At 43.8% G+C, this 24578-nt stretch overlaps 1 protein-coding gene across 1 annotated transcript in view; it reads left to right on the plus strand.

Moving 5' to 3' along the window:
- Positions 1–24578, plus strand: part of znf438 (zinc finger protein 438) — a 46361-nt gene that overhangs the window by 13453 nt on the left and 8330 nt on the right. Inside the window, exon 2 of the mRNA XM_069151275.1 lies at positions 15801–15896. The gene's annotated coding sequence lies outside the window, so the exon portion shown is untranslated. The remainder of the gene's footprint in view (positions 1–15800; positions 15897–24578) is intronic.

The raw sequence follows: 24578 nt of genomic DNA on the forward strand, positions 1-24578 counted from the left end.
CTGGAGGTAGAATACCTGACCAGTCAGTCTATCGGCCAGCGGTTGAATGGCTAACTTCCAATAGCGAGTCATTGCTCGCTATTTAACATTATTTTTTAGTCACTTATGAAGAAAGGGCATATTACAGTAGTTTTAGGCAGCGGGGTGTCTCTAGGGATGGAAATGTTGCATTATGTAGCTGCAGCGCTGTACATTCTCGTCTGTTAACCATCAGATGGATGAACATGAATGTTTTTCACAAACATTCATAGTCTCCCAGAGGATGAATCCTAATAGTGTCCAGTGGTTTTCCTCTGATACCATCAGCAAATCAAAGTTTTCACTCTTTTAGTGCAACACACTCACTACCTGCCAAATTGATTGGCAATGAAACATATACATCGGTGCCTCCTGAGGTTGAGTCCGTATGACTTTGTTGATCCCGTCACTTTTGAATTAGCACTAAGAACAGGTTAGCGCAACAGCAACATGATCTAAAACCAAATTTAGACCACAATGATTAGTACAGTTATCATTTAGTAAAAACATAAATAAATCAACAGCTTGTTTTTACTGATTCTAGCTTCTCAAATGAGAGTTATTGATGTTTTCCGGTACCATGTACACCATAGTAAACTGACTATCTTTGGTGTTTTGGGCTGCTGGTCAGACATGACAAGACATTAAAATCTGACTTCTTGTGCTTTGGAAAAAGCAAAAAAAAAAAAAAAAGATTACTAAAGGAAAGTATCAGTAATGAAAATAACTGGGGCAACCCTTATTTGGAATAATGACTCGTTAACTGCCATACAAGACACTGATTGCATTAAGCATATTTATTTGAATTTATAGAGCCTACAATAGTGTGAGTTTAGAGCCGTAGGTTAAACTCAGTTTAATCTGCAGATTATTTGCACAATTAGTCAACAATTGTTTTTGCTTGTTAGAAAAGTTTGAAAAATGCCTACTATTATTTTCCAGAGGTCAAGGTGATGTCCTCAGGTGGGTTGCTTTGTCCTAAACTTTAACATCTGCAATTTACTATCATTTGAGGGAACAAAGCAATTCAATCTCCATATTTGAGAAGCTAAAACAAACATTTTGGCATTTTTTTAATTGAGCTTCAGTTTTAGTCCAACTTTGGATGAAGTAGTTTTGAGTACATGATGCATACATACCAGTCAGTTCCTTAAAGAATATGCTTTGTTGCAATTGCAATAATTAATGCAATGTTCAACCAATCTGTGCAATGTTTGCAGGGATTTGCAATTTTATTTTTTTTAATTCCCACAATTGCACCACAGTAAATACACTCATAGAAGCTCTGCTGAAGGATTTACAGCACAAATTAAGCCTTTCAACACTCAGTAGTAGGTACTAGTGTTACTGCTGCTGCAGAACCCACATTTCCTCACCTGGGGATCAGTAATGTGTTATCCTCTCTTATCTTAAGTTTTTTTGTTTTTTTTGCTCAACTAGCCACTTTTACCAATTACCACAATTTTAGCACCAAAAAAGTCACATAAAACTCGACGAACTGACTCGTAATTATGTCTCCTCTCATCCAGCCATGCTTTACTTTGGCGAGAGAGATGTGCGTCCTTCAGGAGAAATGTAGCCGTGGAGATCGAGGTTCTCTCCTCATCCTCTTCTGATTCACGTTTACTTCACTGCTAAGGATCACAATCAGACTTTGGACCTCAACATCTCTATTTACTCTTACTATGAGCATACATCACATGCCTCCAGACTCCTTAGTCTTGTTTGATGCTGGTCGCAGGACAGTGCAGCATTAAGTCTCTTAGAGTAGGTTTTACTGGTTAAGTGCTCTCTGCTCTGGGTGCAAAGAAAACTCCTGTTTCCTGAGCTGTCTTGTGCAATTTGTGCTGAGCTCAGTGTAGTACCAGAACATTTCCACTTATGTTTCACCTCAGTATACCGTGCTGAAAGACACACCGGGTCGAGTCAGTGATGGGGAAATCGAAGCTTAATCTATGTTGCGTTAGAGGCCACTACTTTTTTTTTTTTCAGTGCTTTTCTTGTATCACATTTGAGCCCTGAGTCTTCACACGTCAACCCTCTGAACACTGATGGAGAGACAGACCAGACTCGCAAAGCCAAACAAGTGTTACTTCCAAAAGAAGGGAAACTTGGTTCCTAAACAGTCTTGATGGGACCTGGATAAATTTAGTATTTGTGAAAATCTTGTTTACCCATGCATGTCCACAAATGTTCCCTTTCAGGATACAGTACAAAATCGTCACACAAACCTAAATCACTTCCTCTTCTCTTTCCTCTCAGCCTGGAAGGGGTTACTCTCCCTGTTTCCTGTCCAATTCCCAGAGCTCCGGCTCGAGTCTGATTGCTTTCTTGATGTTAAACATTCCCAGGCTCCTATAACCTTCTAGCTTGCCTCCTTCGTCCAAGACCCGTCCCAGGTGAACGAGTGGGCGAACCTCCTGTTTTTAAGGATAAAATCTAAAAAAAAAAAAAAAAAATTCTCACAGGGGGTGGGAGATATGAGGCCTTGTGGGGCAGGGAGCCGAGCGATGGGAAAGTATTCTTCCTTTGCATTCCGTTTAGCTGGTGTAAGGCTGTGGGAAAGCATGTTTTCCTAACCATGATCCATTAAAGAGGGTGTTCCTTGTGACCATAAGGATGAATTCAAGCTGATAGTTTGATTGTTGAAAACAGGGTGCAGGACAGAGTACATACTTCTCCAGCTCATTTTCTGAACATCGAGGTTAAAACGTGCTTCCTTTACAAACGTCACCCTTTTATATTTCCTTCCATGACTCCTTCCCACTCATTTCCTTCCCTCTTGAGACACCTGATCGACGGCTGAGTTATGTTATCTCGTCTGAGTCAGCGCAGCCTTCACATCACTCATAAAACAAACGGGATCCAGATTGTGTTAACATGCCTGCATGGAGGCTGCAGTGTGGATGTGACCCAGGAGCAGAGCTGGGCCAAGCTGGACTATATTTAGCCCAGCGATGCTCGGGCTAATTGCCCTCCCAGGCCTAATCATTTCCAGGCTCTGCAGCTCACAAACGACTGGAGGGGAGGCCAAACACCCACTAACCTCATGTTAAAGGGATGTCATCATCAATGGGGCTGTCAAAGCGCTCCACAGACAAGACAAATTAGCACAATACGCTTCCTCCTCATGTGCTATTAGATGTTCTATAAGCAGATTGGCTTAAAGGGTCCAGTATTGCTGTCTGCTGCAGTGTATAAGTCGACTATGTTTTCCTGCTGCTGTATCAGTAATGTGAAGAGTCTTGGCAGCTTCCTCTGCAGGCAACATTACGAGGTTGTCTTCAGTTCATTGCTGCTTTTGAGGCCTGCTTGAGCAATCTGTTGTGAACGGTAAATCCTTCCGCTGCCGCCTCCTACAGCCAGCTTAGCTCCTCCATGTGGGCCGAACCTGGGCGCAGACATGCACCGGCAACGTCTGCCCGTAGGCTCACCTAAGCTGTAGTGTGGCATTGGTGGAAAAGTTAACTTTTTGGTGCTCTGTTCTCACCACCCCCCCCCCCCCCCCCCAGCACCACTCACTGTTCATGTCACCACTTCCTGTGAGGTTCCTGTCCCCGAGACTCACCGTGGTTAAACACGGGGCACACTGGGAGGGGGGGGTCTGTAGAATGAACAGGGTTGGTCGCCTCTCTGCCTGGTTCACAATCCCAAGCTTCATTCTGGTCTAGTTGCCAAAGGGCATGCTGGGAGATGTGTTTTTTCCAAGGCTTTATCCATTATGCACACCTGGAGTTAGAGCAGGTGGTTGCCAATAATGAAAATGATAATATCGCATACTTTAATGGGCTATTACTGAAAACCAGCACATTTGCAACACAGGCAGGGGTGACAAATTAAAGGAAGAACCTGATTGCAGTGCTCTCCTCATTCACAGCTGGTTTAGGACTCATAAATGCTCTGATTGGCTTGAATATAATGTGAATAGTATGTAGGATTGCAACGGGATGAGATTTTCACGGTACGATAACTGTCTCAAAAAATATCACGGTAAAATAGTATTACTGTATGCGGTATTTAATTATTATTATTATTGTTGTTATTGGTATCATTAGTTACATTGTTTGAAGTGCTGTCTGGAGTGCTGTAAATAATTATTTAAACAGTTGACAGTTTACTGGAGATGCATTCAGCTCAGCCAGTAGCTGTCTGTACTTTAAACCCACACACACTTGATGTCAGCACCCCGAGCTGGAGAAGATGGAGTTGTGACCTGCGAAGTGGTAAATTATTCCAACAGCGCATTTTATGATTGACGTTTGAACTCGCACGTTTATTTTTGTTTGGCATTTAAGTTATAAACGAGACGCATAACTTGATCCGTTTCCTCTCTGCGTCCACATTATTTGCGAACTGGATATCCCCCTTCGAGGACAACCCCACGTTCATGTTTAAGATGTCCAAAGTTATCCAGTGTAGTTTTGAATCACTTTTTCAGGGTGGAGATGGTGATATGATCAGTTTAGTTTACTGTGCTGTATTTGTGTGTTTGCCGCCCGTTGCTGACTCTGACAGGCAGCAGAGGAGAAGAGAGCCACAGCGGGCAGGCGAGCATCTCCGTTCGTTGCATTTAAAAAAAAAAAAAAAAAAAAAAACACATGTCAATACCTGTAATAAGTACTTGTGGACCGTATGATAACAATCTATTTTAATACCATGGTGTACCGTGATATCAGTATACTGCTGCACCCTAATGGTATGCTGTGATACAGCTCCGCACCTATGGGATTTTAGAGAGACATGTCAGACGGAATATATTTTGGAAGAATCGTGGTCATCCCTCCAGTGAAGCTCCACAGATTGTAAAACTCTACCATGAGTATTGAAGCTCTCACCGAGCTCAATGCGCAGCTCGATACCTTATTCAGTGTGTCCTTATTCAGTGTCACACAGGGTCCACCATGTGTGAAGAGTATCAATTTGTTATTGTTCACATAAAAGAAGCCTATTCAGCTGGTTTGGGTGGAGCTCAGCTATGTTAATACATTTTTCGAAAACATGAGTAGCCCTCAGACACTTTCATTTTGTCAAAGTAGCTCTCAGAGGACAAACAGGTTAGCGACCCCTCATGTAGAATATCGGCCAATATATCAATACGACTTCAAAAACGCAGTATTGTTCGGGCGCCATAAGTAAAAGTGGCTAAAAATCTAAATTGAATTTGGTACAAGAGTTCATGACCGTTATCACCTCTCCTTAAAAATCTTTTGACATTTGTTTTGTTGCCATCTTTAGCATTTCAGCTTGTCACTGCTGCACTGAGCGCCCTCAAATTTGGAAACAATGGGGCTCATATCAAAGAGATTCGGTGTGCAGATAATGACAGGCTTGCGGGGATTATCTGGCTGTATTTTGTTGGTACTGGTATATCTGGTACCGAGTGTTCGAATACCTGGGCATCAGCGCTATTTGTTCCTCACACAGTCTATGAGGATTACTGACTCAAACACTATCACAACCAAACTGTTGAGTACATTGTAATTAGGCATGATGTAGAAAAGCTGTCTTGATGCTCGCCTCCTCAAAAATCTCTCCTCCGTACAGCATCTCGTAGTGCTGCAGGCTGGTCTGTCGGAAGGTGAGCGCTGAGCCAGAGGCAGAGAGGGAAAGAATAAGTGAACTGTTTGTCAGCTTTTTAAACCCTGAAATTGATTCTTCTTCGGCGCTCTTTATTCTAATGACAAGCTAATCCCCCTCTCCTGTTTCCCTCCGTTATAAATAGAGCCTCTTATTTCCGTGCTCCGCCGTGCGCCGCTTCTGAAAATTAGCACTCATGATGAGTCTGCGCTCTCAGCAATCAATTTGCCACACTAAGTCCCTCCTAAAAGGTTACCTGTGGCAACTGGGCCCCGGTCACGTAACTTTGAATTTGCCTCTCCTGCCAATTTTTATTCAGCTAATTAAATAAATGGCTCCGTCTGGAGAGTCAGCTGAATGAAATGTCAAAATATTGATGTTGAATAGTTACGTGATTTCAGGGCATTTGTCAGAGGGAGAGGAGGGTGCCGGCTGGAGGTGGTGCAGGGGGATAAAGGGGCGTGCTGGCCTCGGGGCTACTTTAATGATATTAGTAGAGATCGGCTTATTTATGAGTCTGTAAGTTACCCATGCTCAGCACGGCCTATCCATCACAGCTAGGTTGGTTTACTGTAGCCTGCTACAGTCTCACAGCTAAGAAGTGCAGGAGAGGAGTATCTGATAATCATGTACTTTATTTGAGCTCCGTTATATTGTGTAGTCACTTGGATCACGTCGCAGCGTAAAGTGCTGGTCATTACTCTACCAGTCCTCCTTTTCAAACACATTTTTTTTTCTTTTTTTTTCTTTGCTCACCTTGCTTCTTCCTCTCCTCGGTGTCTGAGGTTTGGAGTGCTTGTTTTTTTTTTTTTGGTGAAGCTGATTTCACCTCCCACCTACTTGCTCCTCGTGCTCCTTCTAACAGGTTTCAGTGCGTTTGAAATGAACTGCCTCATACAATCGGTCTGACCGTGTCTAAAGGCAAAAGTGTTTATAGCTGCTTTGAAAGTTGAAGGCGGTGCAGAAAGTCTGCCATCGGAGGCTCCTCCAGGCGTCATCCCACGGCCTCCCTGGTCCCCCTCTAAGAGCTTTGTGTCTTTTGTGTGTCTTTGTGTGCTCAATGCGGTGAATCGCAGAGATGGAACTAAAGGCGTCGGTATAATCCAAGAACAGAAGTGCTTGTTGGACGCTCTAACGGCATCTCCCACACACACACACACACCTTCGAGGGACTGCGTCTGACAATTTCTGTAACTTTTCTCAACCAGAACTCCCGAAATTCACTCTCAGTGCACGCTTTGATTTTCCAGCTGTGTGGAGGCGAGATTTGGTTGTACACAATATTATATGTACACCACGAATGCTTCCCAGGAGAGGCAGTGTGAAAGTGTCTACCATCATCTCCACATTCACACAGTTATCACGCGTCGTCTCTCCGCGACAGCCGCCACTCTGCCTTCGAGTATGGCCCTTTGAAACCTACGTTGCAGATATTCATGCTGTTGCACTTGTTTGTACACGCACAGAAAGCGAGCGATGCAAGGCAGCGCCATCAGGCAATGTGCTGTTTGCAAATCAAATACATGGAAGTGTGTATTTCTGATGAATTACATTGTACTACTCTCCTTTTTTTGACATATAATATCATACCAAACATGTTTTCCAGCACGTAATACACACATTTTGAGGAATATCTGCAAGTCTTATGCTGCAGAGGTCCCTTTGAGAAGTACAAGCATGTGCTGAAAACGTGTTCGTCACAAACGCATTTAATAAATATTTTGTGTTTCAGGTACTAAGATTTTGTTGTCGTGGCTCAGTAGAAACCAGGTAAACTTTACCACCTACTGCTCTGAGAAGACGACATTCAGAAATCAGATTTTATCTTTATTTGGTAAACAAGACTGAAAAAATATTTTTTTTTTGTCATAGAAAAAAGAGTAGACTTGATTATGTTTTCGCTTCTGTCTTGACATTTGACAACACAAGTGCATTTATTGTTGAATTTTCCTCTTCTGATGGCTGAGAGTCCCCGGTGATAATTACTTCATATTGTACCATAAAATACATCCGTGGAAATTGGAAAGGACACACACACACACACACACACACACACACACACACACACACACACACCTCCTTATTGTGTGCTGGTGTTGGCGGCCGGGCTGGTCTGCGGCGTGTCTGGCAGGCTGCGGGGTCTCTGGGTTGCTCTGATAGCGTTTGTTCCTTTGAGGCCCCAGCATGTTGTGGATAACGACACCAGCCACGTCCAGAGTCTGATCTCAGGCCAGCGCAAGATGATCCAATGTTGGAGCTGCCAGGACCTGGTCAGAATAAAGATACACTTGTGGTGGATTGGTTGAGCACATCATCAGACGTGTAGCACAGGTTTGATAGCTGATAGCACCCGGCCCTCCCCGCTCTGGCACACAACGACGTCTGGTTGCTCCCCCGGAGAAGGAGCCCACCCTTTTCGTCTCCCCCGTTTCTCCTTGATCTCCCCCCACCGTTCCTCTCTGTTCTTTCTGTGCCCCCCGCCCCCCCCCCCCCGAAAGCGTCTTTCTTCTCTGCCTGCTCCCCTCCCAGTTCTTCGTCAGATCCACAGGGCCAGATTTTTATCGCTTTTCTGTGAGTCCTGCGAGGGGAACCTTGAGGGTCTCAGTGGGATCAATTTAAAAGGGAAGCGCTTGTCTCTCCTCCTCTCCTTGGCCCTCTCGGCTGATTGGGTCCGCTCGCCAGGAACTTGCAGGCTTTTGATCTCAACCACCCCCGTCGCCGCCCCCACCCCTGCTCAAAGTTTTTGTCGGAGCTTGGCTCTAACAAAAAAATAAAAAAAATTCTGTTCCACTTTCTGAGAAATCCGGGCCCCATCCCCTTTTCTCTGCACCTGTGAGAGACGGAGTAACAGTTTTGTAAACCCACTGGGTGGTACTAACAATCTATGGCAGGATTGACTTCCCTTTGAAGATGTCGGAGCGATCCATCTCTTCAGGTGCAGGTACACTGAAGAGGTCCTGTGGTCCTTGGGCAGCTCGCTTGAACAACTGGTAAGAAGTTGCTGCGAGCTGCAAATGCATTATTCACACAGTGTGGGGAACAGCCCTCTCTCTTACAAAGAGGAGAAAGATACGAGGTGGTGCCTGCGAGCGTTCCCATGCTGAGCTGTGTTGTAGTCACTCCGCTCTTTGTACGACATGAAGGAACAGTGACCCTGCAGCAAAGGAACTACCTCAGAATAAGCATCCAGGCAGAGCTCTGTCCATGGTTTGATGTTTTTGTTGGAAACTCAGAGCACAATTGAAGGATGAATTTGATTCACTACAGCCTGGATCTTATTTAGAGGCTTTGCGCATCATTTCTTAAGGTTTTACTGAAATGATACTCACGTAATTTGAAAAACTAAACTTCTACAGTGACTTCTGATGGGACAAGAAACCCAACGATCCACACTTGAGCTTTGATTTTGATACCATATCTCAACAAAAACAAAAATAACTCTTCGTTCTGCAATAAAAAACTTGGGAATCATTAGGATTTTCCCAATACTAATCTTAACAATACCCATTAATCCAGTAAATTATAGATTTGCTTTTCAGTTGTTGTTTTTTTAATTTCTGAAAATGGTCTGGTTGGTCTCAGCCTTGAAGTCTGCAGGAGTTTGCCACATTTTAAGATGCATGGCACTTAAGTTAAACTGTTATTAGTGGCAGCCCTATCTGGAGCTGAGCAATATAACATTGTTTAATCGATTTAGTGGTATAAGAGTAGAAACCAGATTTTGGATATTGTGATATGGCATAATTGCTGTCTTTTCCTGGTTATAAATGCTGCATTAATTCAATTACATTACATTTTATTTATATAGCGCCAAATCACAACACAGGTTATTTCATGGCACTTAACACATTAAAGTCCTTCGAGCAGAACTTTACAACATTATACAGAGAAACCCAACAATTCAACAATTCCCACATAAGCAAGGAGGGAAAAACTTCTCTTTTAAGGGAGAAAAACCTCCAGCAGAGGGAAGAAAAAACTCCCTCTTAACAGGAAGAAACCTGCGACAGAACCAGGCTCAGGGGTGGAGAACATCTAACTCGACTGGTTGGGGTGAGAGGAGAGCAGAGAGAAAAAAGGACAGCATAGAGATAGAAGAGAAGAACTGTTGGTGGAGACGACAAGCACAGGACAGAGACATGCAGCTCTGTGACGGGACATCTGCAAAAGAAAGAACAGAAACCATGCGAGTGAGGGAACTGAATGGAGACAACAGACAATAAGAAAAAACTATGGGAGAGTATATTTGAGAGTTACAGTGAGAGGAACGAAGCTCAGTGCATCACGAGGTCCCCCACCAGCCTCGGCCTATAACAGCATAACTAAGGGATGGTTCGGGGTCACCTGAGCTAAACTTGAAACTAAACGAAGCACCGAGAGATTAAGGGATTACAGTAAAGTGATGGACTTTTCTAAACGGGACAGACTTTCCAGCTATTATTTGCAAACTTGGTAATTATAGCCACATTACTGATGATTATTGATCAAAAAGCACCAACAGTGTTGTTACAATTTTGATATCAAGGTATTTGGTAAAAAATATCGTCTCGTTTGATTTAGTTTAAGGGATTTACGCGGTTTACAACGGAGTCTCTTTCTCTTTGTGTGTATGTGTGTGTGTGTGTGTACACTTGCAGGGTGGGATATGGGTGGTTAATAGTTGAATAGTTGTCGAGGGTATCAGCTGTCAGTTACATTCTATCACACAACAATCCCTCACGTTTCCTTCCATAACAATTCTTCCAATGAGCTCTTACATTCAGGTCTGATAGGACACATATCTGATGAGCTGTGAATGAAGGTGGGACTGGGAGTTGACTGCAGGTATATTTATCAAAGATGTTTCAGTTCTGGATATGATTTTTCTGCGTCTCCCTTCTTGGCAGCTTCTTTTGCACTTTGCTTTGTTGTTTCCTCCGATAAGACGGACCAACCTTTTAGATTGATTTGTTTTGTCCATCCAATTTGTACCGTCCCATCTTGGTTTCATGAGTGCAGATAGATGACCATGCAATACTTTATTTGTTTTACTAATTAAAAATAATTTCAGGGACTGCCTGCAAGTTTGGAATGACTTCTTTTGATACTTGGTTGTAACGAAGTCCACAACATAATAACGACGCAAAATTTTAAACCCAGATGATATTAATACCAGAAATGATACTCAAATTCATGAAAACAATAATACAAAGTCCTAGAGAGTTCAGTTTCTGGGATCAGTCCAGCAATAGGCAAAGAGTAATTTTCTCCATATGATGGAGTGAGTTTGTTGTGTAATATCACTGGTGTGCTGAGGGAAGGGCAGTACAAAACACTCTGTCAATGTTTGGATTGGAGCCAGGCACCGTCACCCTCCTCCTCCTCCTCCTCCTCTGTCTCCTGCCAGGTCAGTGGGGGTCAAAGCAGAGTTTTTCTTGTCGTACCTCACTGACCTCTCATCTCTTGGGAAAAGTCCAGTCATGACTTGGGATTAAAATTCCTGGTAAATTTAGCCAAGCTAGGCCTGCAGGTTCTTCTGCTGTTATTTTTTTGGAGCCGTATTGCAAGAACATCGTCGTGTATCTGGATGGAGTTTCTCATCTGCTGAGTGAGGGAGGACCTGGAAGTTTGAGGTGGCTTAGTTGTAAAGCAAAGCACCCCCTTATTTCCAGGGCTCTTGGGTCCCTCGTTGATGACATCACCGCTGTACTTGTGCACTAATTGAGGTTTAATGCTAGAGTAGAGAGAACAGGGCTGTAATTTTCCCGCCCCGGCCTGGAATAGAGACGACAGCTTTTCATGTGGTCCAGGCTAATTTAAGCTCCAGTGCTGCAGCTGCGGGACACCTCACACTTTTTGTCCCTCTTATTCTGCCTAGAGATTTTTTTTAATGTGGAAAAGGCTTGTTTATAAAGTAATGTAAAGGACTTGCTCAGGTTTAGATGTACAGTACAACTGATAAAATAAGTCATTAGTAATTAAATGGTTGATGAGGCTGTAGAAGAGTTGGCACTTCTTGTCCAAAAACACATGGAAACTTAACTTTTAAAACATTTGGCGAATAGATTTTCCAGTGCCTGTTGCAAAACCACCAAAGGTTTTAAGTAAAACATGGAGAAATAAATCTCTTCTCCTCACTGGCTCAGTGGATGCTCTGTAGTCCCTCTGAGTGTTGAACAACACAAACAGTACACATAGGCAAAGGTAAAGGTGGGAGGAAGAAGCAGCTGCATCGTGAAGAAAGGCATTCAGCCTTGTCATTATGATTGTAATTCCACAAAGCCTGGGCGTATTGACATTCCTCCTCCCATCGAGGCGAACGCACAAATATGCATGCACACTGACACAAACACAGAGATCTACCTGCTCTTTATCCCCTCTGCCATATCAGGGCCTGTATAAACATCAGGTCCTTTTGAAGTAGAAAACCTTAATCAAGTGTAATCACTGACATCGAAAGGTGTTTACTGGCTTGACAGGGGAGGGGCAGAGGAGACGTGGAGGGGCAGGGGGGGCGACGACAACGACGACACACACCTGATAGCAGCAGGAGAACAGACTGTTATATCCTGTCTCTGAGGATAAACTAGACAGTTTAAGGCTTTTTTTTTTTTTTTTTTACCTTGAAAAACCAATGACAGCATGAAGTGACTGTCTATTGCAAAACCAAGCTCATGTTAATTATTTTGCTTTTTGAGATCTTTGACGATTATTATATTTTCACATTTGTAAAAAGACTATATTGTCAAAAAGGTGGAAGTGGAGCAATGAGGACAAACTCCAATATCAGAGAGTTTTAGACCAAATGCTTTGATATCAATATTTCAACAATATTGTCAGGGTGATTATTGGTGCAGTCGTTGGCAGCGTTGTCGTCTCACAGCAACACGACTGCGTGAAGTTTGCATGTTCTCTCTGTGCCTGTGTGCTTTCTCAAAGACGTTGATGTTAGGTTGATTGGTGATCCTAAATTGGCCGCAGGTTTTAATGTGAGCATGAATGCTTGTCTTTATTCTGTCGGCCTTTCTATGCTGGCGACTTGTCCAGTATGTACCCTGCTATAGTTAACTGGGATAGGCTTCAGCTCTCCTCTTACCCTGTTTAGGACTAAGCAGGTATGGATGGATGGACTATCGGTGCTTTTACAAAACCTTTACAAAATGAAATAATCATCAGTAATGTGGATATAATGACTAAGTGGGTAAAGACAAAATAATAGAACAGCTAGAAAAGTCTAGTAAATTCAGAAAATGAAATCACTTTAAAAATGCAGCCCTTAAAACCAGGACAGCACACATGCCATATAATGATACACAAACTCTGAGATGATGTCGAGCCTTGTATACCAATATCACATGATATTGATGTATTGCCCAGCCGTAATTGCAAATCAATGAAATCTTATCTAAATCTGTGGGTCTTGACTGCTGCTGCTTTCCCTTCATGTAATGTGCATGTGTAGAACTGGTCGGATGATCCCCCCTTCTAGTGACTTTGCGAGCTGCAAATGTAAACTTTAAAAACAAATTTTTTTTTAGTTACGAACCAACACCATGACATGTCTGTAAAGTAAAACAACACGCATATTAATTCGAGACGTTTCTTGACAGGCTAAAATGCAAAATCTCATCTGAAAAATGTCTGTAAATTGTCTGATGTCCAAACGCTGCACTGATCATTCAGTGATAAAAACAGAAATACTGCACAGCAGCAGCAGCAGCAGCGGAGGCACATGAACAAATTCAAACAGAAGCGTTTTGGCAGCAGGATGCTGTGATCAGCCTGCATATGGAGGAGTTTGTGAGCGAGAATGAAAATAAGCAGTAGATGTCATTGCATATCAGTGCCTTTGTAATGTACAGTGGCCTCGGGGTGTGATTTAGACATGAAAGCGTGTTTTGTGATTAACACTCGGCACATGCGCACCCACACACACACACACACTGATCCCATTGTACCAGTCGGGTCTCGCCGGCCTCTGCCTCGGCCAAAGCCTGTTAACTCCAATTCAGAGCATGGAGGCTGGTAATGAGCACTGTCAGAGTTGACATAACAACCTCCCGCTCTGGGGCTGAACGCCGGAGTCGGAGAGAACGAGCAGGTCGGTGTGGGCCGCATCGATCCCGGGACTAACTGCGAATTCACCGTTGAAATTCCCAGTCAGATTTAGCTGTGGTTTGGACTCATATTTGGAAATTTTGGCCTGACTGGCAATCTCAGCTCCCCAACGTCAGCCTAGCCCTGGGCTCTAATGTGTGCTAATAAAGAAGAGGGAGTCTGAGTTCTCTTTTCAGTTCAGACTTCCTTTTGTACAAACAGTGATGCATGGTCTGAGGAGAGGATGGAGTTCCAGGTAAATCGTGTTAACTCAAACGTAAAGTACGAATGACTGCTTTTACTTTAAATTCCCTCATAGCTGGAAGGAATTACGCTGTCCTTTTGAAGCTTATTACTTTAGCATTTATTATTTAGTTAAGTTTTCCTTGAATGCAGTTTGGTTTCTGATTTTGCAGGGTTGAAATTTCAGGGTCCTTCCCTCAACGTGACCTTTAATAGTAAAATAAACACATGTATTTGCACAGCTATAAGTCCTTATTGCACACTGCAGTTCAACTTAAATAAATGTTGTCGTTTTTAGCCCTGCCATGAATACACTGTACAGACATTAGGTGCTGCATGCTGTCATGCATTTATCCTCAAGGTTAATATCCACGATGGTGGTTTTGTTGAAGATAAGCATTTTTCGGTCCGTCGCTATCCCACCTCATTAGAATCAGCTTGTTTAGAGTGGATGACTTGCTGTGTTGTCTGATTTGAGTTCAGGCAGCACAAAAAAAAGAGCCCCTACGTTCCAGCGTCGCGTGTTCTGGCCTCCCGTTTCTCAATAATTTATCCAGACAACTAGAATGATTATTCTATGAATATGCACAAAAAATTCCTTTCTTGTGCTCTTTCTCTCCAAGTTTGTGCATGTCGGTGTGTGCCAAAGAGTGTGTGCATGTGAGCAAGTGTGTAGTTGTGTGTATGCAGCTCTTTTCCGCCTGAAACAAAGGAGGTGTCAGGGCGAATTAGCCCCCCTACGACTGAACGCCCAGAGAGCTTAGAGATGCACCACAGGTTCTGCTGAGTCGCACATGAGCCGCGGTGTCTGCCTCTTCCCCTCCTTTGCCCCCTTCCCATCGCCCCCTCTCCACTCCCGAGTTGCTCTAACAAGGTTGTTGGAAGAGGATAAGGCATGTTAAATGAATAATTTACACAGAAGAGCGCTCCTTATTTATTTAATACGGCTGGATCTGACTGAGTGGGCAGCCTGCGTCCCCAAATGCCGAGACAGTGTTGGCTAAACGAGCGCTCGCTCAGCTTAATGGAGGGCCGAAGCGACAGGCATTTAGAGAGAGCAAGGTGCTGGGAGAGAGTGAGTCTGTTGATAGTGTGTGTGTGTGTGTGTGTGTGTGTGTGCGCGCGCGCGCTTGTGAAACAGTCCATGCAGAGCTGTGCTAGTGTGTAAACCATGTCACCGCTGTATACTCTGTCGTCGCATCATGTTACTCTTTATACCTTGACAGATAACATGAGAGATCCGCTCACCGATTTCAGAAGGCTTCCAGAAATTCATGGAATAAATTCATGCTTTTCCTCTGACGAGTGCCGGAAAAAAATACTATCCAACATTTGGGTTTTTTTGGTTCATTTTTGGTGCTTATTTACGGGGCCTCAAAGTAGTACAAAATAAATAAATAAACACATTATGAGATGAATAATCACTTGAAAACTAAGTAAAATTTATTGAAAAAAGTATGAATTAATTGAGGAAATTGTTCTAATAGAATTTTCCTCTATAATTTTCATATTATAATTACTTCCGATTGTATACTGTTATTTGTTCTTCTGGTCTTTCACTTTAATGCAGAGTAATAATTGATAACCAGCTAATTAAATTGCCAGTGTAGCCCTGTTAAACTAAATTAAAGGAGTTGTTAATTATTGTACATGATTGTTGTAGCAATATTTTTGCTTTAGCTCGTGAACTGGCTAAACTTTTGTAACAGTGGCTGGATGCCCATTGGTTGGCCCTGGTGACAACACCGTTATATAGTTTTAGTAATTTAGTAAATGATTTCACCCATTATTAACAATACATTAATTTACTTTGATATAGTATTCATTTAATGTTGAAGCCTTTGGGATTCTCTACTAACTGCACTGATTGTGGTTTGTCTTTACAGGGGGAGTGTGGAGAGGGGGGACAGGACCACGACCCGGACTCCATCACGAGAGGAGGAGCGAGGAAGCAGCTGAGGAGGAAGGGAATCATCCAATCGGTAAACACTTGGTTGAACGTCTTTTGTTTTCAGATAAATTTAACTTTATTGATCCCGTGCAGAGAAACTGAAGTGAAGCACACAGCAAAACAAGAGCAGATAAAAAGCTCCTACCTACTGTATTCAGGTGAACGTCCAAATAGAAGGCACTCGGTCCTATTCTGTACTGTAGATAACAAGGGTATTGAGACAAAAATAGTCACAAACACGTTTTTTTTTTTTAATCAGAACTTGCACTTAAGAGACTGAAATTGGGTGGCTGAACTGTCTTGTGTTGAACAACAGTGTTGTCTGTTGTTATATTCGCTGGATTAGAGGCGACAGTCGGCGACATGGAAGTGGAATAATCTCTGTTTGCTCTGTAACAAACGCATGATGAGAAAAACTGCAGATCTTGTTCCATAACTAAGTATCAGCCCTCATTCTAGTACCTACAACAGAAAATAGGAATGTTCTGACCAAACAGGTGATTCAAAATCCCTGAAATTCTCACTCCTGACATCCGGTTATGTCTCTGTCCCCCCCCCCTTCTCCTCTCCCGTATTCCACATCCACCTCTTTTTCCTGTGGACAGAGGCAGCCCCTCTCAGCAGGAGTGATACATCGCCACAGTTTCTCTCTCTGTGTGTGTGTGCGCGTGCGCGCGTGTCTCCCAGGAGAATGAAATCCCACAGCTCACACTGACCTCATTATAAAAATAGCTCATCTATCCAGCCATCACATTTCCCTCTATTCCCCCTCTCCTCCGCAGCCTCTTGGATATATGGTGATCCTCCCTACCTTCCACGCTCTCATCTCTCCATCAGTGTTTGTGCTGGACTTAACGTGAGATTAAAAGCTTATGCAAGTCCTTGTAACTGCGAGGTTTCCCCTGCCCCTGTCATCACCAATCTGGCCCTAATCTAGGATGTCTTTTAATGATGACACATCTCCGAGGTAACATTAAAGCTTTCATTTACATGATGGGTTAACATTGTCTCTTGATAAGGTAGGGCTTCCTCTTCTCGCTTGTACCTGGTCCACTGCCTCACTCCACCTACTGGAGCGAACCCCCCCCCCCATTAGAGTGAACAGCGCTCAGGTCTGGTTAATTTAACAGCAGCATCAGTGATCATTACAGTCCAAGGCTGGCTTTGATCCTGCCAGACAGCGTTCGCTGCGGTTTTAATAACCCAACAAAGACACCTTTGCAGATGCTCGATTTATGAACTCCAGACAAAGACTGAGACATAGTGACGTTTTTCTTTAGTTTTTTTTTTTTTTTTTGCCAGATAAAAGCGATGGTGCACTCATGCTGTTTTACGTTTACAGTTAACACATAGTCACCACTGAGAGATTTTTATTCAAGCACAGCACTGCCGGCCGCTGAGCCACTCAGCTCAGGCTACTGCAGCAAAAATAATTAGCGTACAAATGACTACAAATAGCCCGTCTCACAGTTTTCAAAACCAGTTATAATGTGCATCCACTGTAATCTAGAGAGCAGACTCACTGGATTTCCTCTGGAAAAAGGCAAACCACTTACAAAGATCAAAATCAGATGATGTTGTAATAAAGTAGTAACAGTCATAATTAACTAATTTAAAAATAAAACGCGGAAAACATATCCTTTGAGGCAAGATTGTTTGAGTCAGTTGATGGTATTACAGATCTGAGTGCTGACCATTAAAATTACACAGCTTCTGAACATCTTCCTTTCAAAACTGTTATAGTTTAGTTTTTTTTTTTTTTTACAAAGCCAACACTGAGTATCTTTAATCACAGGTCTTGGAATTAAATAGTCAAGGAGTGTGGCTATTCATTTCTGAAATTTCACAAGGTCAATTCTTTAAGTGCAGTATCACACTATGCGAGTCCAGCAGTTGTTTACATCTCCAGGAAATGACAGATAGCACTGTCATTTACATGATGGGTTAACATTGTCTCTTTGATCTCGCATCAGATCTCTAGGAGCAGCTGTCATGTAAATTTCACAAGTTCCACTTTTGTTTTCACTGTTTTCCTCGTTGGTGTCGAGTGTTCGGTGTAATATTTTGGCATTGCTTGGCAGGTGATGCAGAATACAAGTTCCAGGTACTTTCAGGGGACGGTGGCAGTGCTGATGAAGGTGACTGGTCAGATGGCTCAGTCAATTATCATAATGCACTCATTGGAGCAGTCTCCAAATGGGGCAAGAGGGTTGACGTGCTAGATGCTGTTTTGTGCCTGAGGAACATTTAGAAAATAAGACCGCTGACTTATTAAAAGTGCAACGACCTCGGCCTCCAGTTCCTACTGAATTTCAAATAAGCCTGGGCTTCGACGTTGGCTAGTTGGTCATAAAATCTCTTGCACTGCTCTATCCTGATTATAATCAGTGATATTCATTGCTGCTAACTCCACCCAAAAATGTTCTGAACATTCAGAGAGAACTACCCCCTGAGCAGGGACTTCTGGGGGTGTAAAACTATCTCTCCAGAACTTGATTTAGACCCTGTTTCCCCTTATGAAAACACAGGTAGAGGAACCAAGTTCTAATAAAGTTACCCGTTTGTCCGTCAACGGAATTTCCTACGGTACAAATTAACCTATTGTCTGTCATTTCATCTGATTGCGTTACTCCCAACCAAAAAGCACATGGATATAATGTCTGTGCTGCATCTTTTTTAATAAAGCACACCTAAAATGTCCCACTTTCCTGGTACCAGTACAGGTTTACAGGTTGTGAAGTTGTTGCAGTGGAACACGACGTCAGGTTTCAAGTCCATATCAAGTCCTGGTCTTGAATGCGCAGCTTTGTTTCAATAACACGAGTATAATAGTTTATTTACAGATGTATTTGATGCATTTTGAACACATAATGCTGCTGAGGGGCCTCCTGTACGTTCCTCCAAAGTCAACTTCCTATAGACTGTAGCTGACGAAATAATATTTTTGCTTTGAAAACATAGAGCTACCTCTCAAGTGTGAGCGGGCTTGTTTGCGTTCACCTCTCCTTGGTAGCGTTACCTCCTCACCTGCATACCCAGCAGCTTATTCCCCCCAGAAAGGCCATCTGATGTTAAATAAGAACAAGCTGCCTTGCATTGACCTGCTTTTAGAAGCCCACGCTTCAACAGGAGAAGAACTGTTGGGTTCATCTGCATATTCTTTTGATCTCACGTCAGGTCTCCAGGAGCAGCCGTCATTAAGGAAGTTTGCACACCGGTCCCTCTTCCGCTCACCGTGGCTGAAGCTCTACCACGTGCATCCTTCTCTGCCGGTGCCCTTCACTCCATCGCTGCCCCTTCAAAGTCCTCTACCTTGCTACCGCCCTTCGCTTCAAAGCCACCCCAAGTTGGGTTGAAAGCCAAAAGCACTCTCGTCTGTCCTTCACCGCTAAGCTGACGTGTTTGTGTCTGTGTTGTGTTGCCCTTGGGGTGGGTTACCTCCACCTCCACCCCCTCCATCTCATCTCATCTCCTCCCCACCTTGCTGTTTATCTGTCTCTGGGCTCGTCACGTCCCTGAACCTGCTCTAATTAGCATCCCACACAACACTGTTTATTTACTCAGGTACCGACAGGAGGGGAGGGAGGTGAGAATGAAAGAGAGAGTCAGAAAAACGGGAGACAGAGATAGAGAAAGCCAGAGAGAGAGAGAGAGCAGTGGGAGGGGGAGGGGGGCAGGAAGAGAGGGAGAGAAGATTCAGAGAATCAAAGCGCTATGAGACTCTCTCATACCAGTTGCAGGGGGTAATGATAGTTAGAAAGACATGATGCAGAAAGTCGAGAAAGTGAGAGATGGAGAACTTTCCCGCCTCTCCACGCCTCCTCTCTGCCTTTTCCAGCGTTTCATCTGAGATGCAGAGTGCCTAAAATTAGCAAGCTGGCAGCTTCCTCACCTTTCCTTCCTTCCTTCCTTCCAGGGCCCCCATTAATGTTCTCCCAATGTGTTGTAATCATTAAGGTTTCATCATCATCAATTTGTGTAACTTCAAGTTGAAACTAGACGGGTTTCACATCACCTTTGTTGATGACCTTTTAGTTTGCTTGTTATAGATTTGTGTCCACAGAGGTGCCGACATAAGTCCTTGTTTGTTTCCTCTTCTATCTTTCAATTCTTATTTTTAAGTGCAATACATTTTTATCTGCTCCCTCATTGGCACAGTTAAGACATCGTCCTACGTCGGACATCCACCGGTATCCGTGCTTTTGTGTGTTATCTGCTTCTGTAGTATCAAACCAGCGTGTTGTCATTTCCTGCCTTGTTCCTGTTGATCACTTGGCAAAATGAGCTCACAGCACCTTCCTGACATCAGTGACTCTGCACTTTTATGAAACAAAGTATCTGCCACTGCCAGTACTTTTTCACAGACCTGAATGCAACAGAATGCCATTTTAAATTCCTCAGGCTTTTCCCGCTGAATGCTGCTCTGTTGCTGTGTACCAACGATGAATTGTCTGGGATACCGAAATCGAAAGTGTCTGAACTGGTCCCACCTGCACCTCCTTGTCTCATTCGAACACACTTCTTGTCATCTCCTCACTCCTGACGGCTCTCATCCCTCTCCTCTTTCCTTTTTCTCCTCCAGCTTCCTTCCATTTTTCTGCCACTCTTTAGTGCTGTTTGACCTATTCCGAAGGTTCCAAATGTCACGGCGGAGGGAAAGGTCAGGTAAAGGTTTAGTGTTGCGCAAAGTGTGGATGGCTAACACAGTGCTGGCCACCTGAAGAGGTGGAGGTAAGGGGGGTGGCACGTTAACACTTGAGACCTTGAACACGCACCTTTATACGCTTACACACACACACTTGGACACACTGCTGTCACCTCCGCTCCACGCTGACACCACTCAGCTCTGAGCCAGCAGCCATGTCATCTGTGTCCACGGGACTCTGTTTGTGCGTGTGTGTGCTCGTTTGCTCATTTGGTTCATCTGTAAGTACGGATGATTGAGGACGTTCCAGCTTCCCGGGGATGACACATGGCCCGGTTGGACTTTGGGTCAAAGTTCACCAGTTGTCAGGGGTTTACAGCATCCTGCCTTCAAAGAGCAGTGCCTCGTTTTTTTTATTGAGGGTCCAGCTCCTCTGAAGTGACCACTCTGACATCCTTCAGCCTCGGAGCTCTCTGCTTGGAGTATGTATCCCTAGGAAATAGTTTAGGTACAAATGAAAGTGATTAGGGCATTTATTTCCTTTTATCTATGCAAGTCAATGAAAGCAGAACATCCAGCGTCTCAGATTAGTGCGGTCTGTATGAGGAATAGCAGGTTCGCAGTGGGAGTTCAATATTGATTCATCTACATCCACATGCAGGGGAGAGCAGCCGGATCCTAATTGGAATGGATTTCTCCACTGCATTGATTTGCTCAGGTGACAGTGGATGACATACGCGTGTGTGTGTGTGTGCGCGCGCGCAGTGAATACCATAGTGCACTAATGTTCTCGCTTTGCAGCACCTTTCACTGTTTGTTGTCCGATGAAAAGGTAAAAGGAGCTGCTCAATGCTACCAAATAGTCAGATACTTTGTGTGTGTGTGTGTACACACCTACTCCTTGGCTCGCTCACTCAGCAGAGCTCTGGGATGAAACGAGGACCTCTGCAAACACTGATTTCATTTTCCCCATGACCGCATCGCTCCAGACCCGAGCTCGCCTTCACACGCATGCACATGCGCACACACTCGCACACAATGCACACTTTAGGCCGGAGAGCAAAGATGAGCAGTTAGCATGCATGCAAGAAGAAGCAATCGAGCACAGATAACTCTTAAGTTCACTCAGGCGGAAAAAAAAATGGAATGATCTAATTCCCTCTTGGACTGAATGATTCACAGGATATTCCTTCATTGTGTTTTAGTAAATGGCCTGAAAAAGGCCACTGAGAAATGTTTTATCTTTTCCACTACCTCACACGTACCAATCCCACATGCTGTGTATATGCATTTGTATACTAGTGTGAGAGCAAGGAGGCAGGTGAAAGATGGCTGCTGGACATGGCTTCTTACAGCCCGCTGGCCCCGACCCCCCCCGTGATCTGCCCTCTTATCTAGCCCAGATCCTGGCCTTTCATCTGGGCTAAAACCTGGGGGATCTTGGCCTCTGCTGGGTTTTTGGCCCTCCCTCTCTCTTTCTCTCTCACACACACACACACACACACACACACACACAGACGCGCTTCATTCCAGACCCCCTCCATCTCCAGGCTCTATCTGTGATTCCCAGATGAGTATTGCTCTCACCTACAAGGAAGATAACAAACCTCACACTACTCAGCTCTCTGCTCCACTTTCCCCAAAACCTTCACAAGAGAAAAGGAAACTGTGTTCCCTCTTTGATTGTCTACTACCTTTTCACGTGAGAATGGTAATAAGAGTCTAACTCAGCTTTGGTTGTCCTGTATTTGGGTCCTGACCACCGTCTGCATAGATTGGGAACAAAGTGCTGGACTCTGCAGTTGAAACAGTAGTTGGCTAGACGTAGCGGAATCAGAGAATGCATCAGGGATGCTACCTAAACACACTTCTCCCCATGTTTCACTGAGCTGCGCTTTCACCTCTCAGTAAATTGCATTACTGGCTAACAATTGGTATGTTGTTTTGGCTGGTCAGCCCATCAGTCTTGGCTGGATCACCTCTTCATGTGACCCAGGTTTGAGAGTGTGAGCTGAAGCTTTGTGTGCGCGTGTGTGCAGCTTCTGCAGTTCACTTCATACCATTCCATTCCAGGTGGATGCCTGGCCCGTCCCCACACTGCCCTCTTGCTCAACTCTGACCTGTTCCCAGCATAAACAGCAGATCCTCACCTCTCACCCCTCTAGTTTTACCTGATAATCTGTCTCTGTGGATCACGTACATCCTCCACCCCCCATCTCCCCTATACACCCCCCCCCCACACACACTCACTCACACACAAACACCTTTTTTTTCTCTCTCTCTCTCTCTCTCTCTGTCTCTGTCTTTTACATTCCCCCCAGAAACTAGGTTTTTGCATCACCTTAGCCCTGACCTCTGACCTCGGTCAGATTAGAGCGGTTGGCGTTTCAAATCCAGCTGCAGATTGAGTAGCATCTGTGACCTCCCCGTGCATCTCTCTCCGAGCCTTGTTGTGTTATTCCCACTTGGAGAGAAGACGAGGCCTTGCAGGTCTCGGTTACATTTAAAGTGAGTCAGGTTTGCAGCCACATGTTGAACCTCTGAAGCAGCACCCCGAAGTGTCCTCTAACCCATGTAGGCCACTGGTGTGTGAGTTCATTACAGTGGCTGTGGAAAGTATTCAGACCGTTTCACTTTGAATTGATTAAATGTACCTTTTGCTCATTTGTCTACACAAAATAACCCATAATTGCAAAGGGAACACATCAATGCTAACCACATGAAAGTCAAAGTATTGAGAGCCTTTGTTATGGCACTCTAATTTGAGCTTTATTGAGCTGCCTGGTTTGCTGTGATATCCTAAAGATACTGAATCTCCAACAGCTTTGAAGTTTTCCAATGAGCGAATGAGTAAGTCACATTCCACCACCCACCCAGGGAGTCTGGGGAGCAGAGAGGAGCCACCAAGCCAGACTGCACAGTCAGACAAGATGAGTCCTTCAGCCAACTAGCTGACCAAGAGACATTCTGGCCACTTGTTGCATTTCAGATGTTTTCTTTGGAGATTGTAAAAACCTGCCAGGAGAACAACCATCTCGGAAGCACTCAGTCAGTCAGACGTTGATGGCAGAGTGGATACACAGAGGACATGACGAGTGCCAAACCTCACGGACTCGTCAAATACCATCTAAAGGGTTCACTTGGGTTTAGAATTTCTTCTGTCAAATTGCTTTTTTAAAGTTAAATGATGAAATCGAAGCACTACATCGCACAGAAAGCAGGTGTTGCTCATCAGCGATGTCTACTACAGTATATGTGATGAAGCATGGTGACGGCAGCTTTATGATATCGGGAAGCAAAAATTTAAGGGGGCTGAAAACTTTTTATAAATTTGTGTGGCTTCATAAATACCAATAATGGCATAGACAGCTCTGATATTTACTTGTTTAAAGGAAAATTATAATTTTTTTTAATTTTAATTTTTTTTTTTTTTTTTTTTTTTTTTTAACCACTGCTGCCTGTTGTGTTCTTGGATGGTGAGCAAATCCTTTGAGTCACTACAAACAAAATAAATTACCCTATTTTGAAAATATATTAAAATGCCATACTGGAGGAAATTATACAGTGACTACAATGTCTTGATGTGATTATAGACTTTGTTTTGTCTGCCTTTAACCATACTGTCTCCACCGCTCTCCCTGCTATGTCTCCATCATTATGAACAGACAAAGGTTTACAGGTCTGTCTCTTAAGCATCTCTGGCTTTTTTCCACTCGCTTTCTTTTCTCTCTGTGCTTAAATACCACAAAAACCACCTGAGGAGAATAGAGAATGATGACGGGGCAAGTTGACCGCTACCGTTACAGCCTTTCGCTCACATCTTTCCCCCTTTCTCTACCCTCTCCCATGTGGCTGAACTGGAGAAGTAGAGAGTTGTTAAAAGTCTCATTATGGAGATGGAGGCACACGGTGAGAGGAGCATCCCAAAAAGTGAGTCACAGTATAAATAGAATGGACACGCATAGAGGGGAATACTAGGCGGAGAGCGTGGAAGGAGAACAGGAAAGCTGAGCGATGTGAAAGATGTTTAGACTTTTTCAGATGTGAGTATTGCCTTGTTGCCTACAC

The sequence above is a fragment of the Embiotoca jacksoni genome, unplaced genomic scaffold (assembly GCF_022577435.1).
Source record: "Embiotoca jacksoni isolate LCO1_2020_lvr unplaced genomic scaffold, fEmbJac1.0.p SCAF_17, whole genome shotgun sequence".
Lineage (NCBI taxonomy): Eukaryota > Metazoa > Chordata > Actinopteri > Embiotocidae > Embiotoca > Embiotoca jacksoni.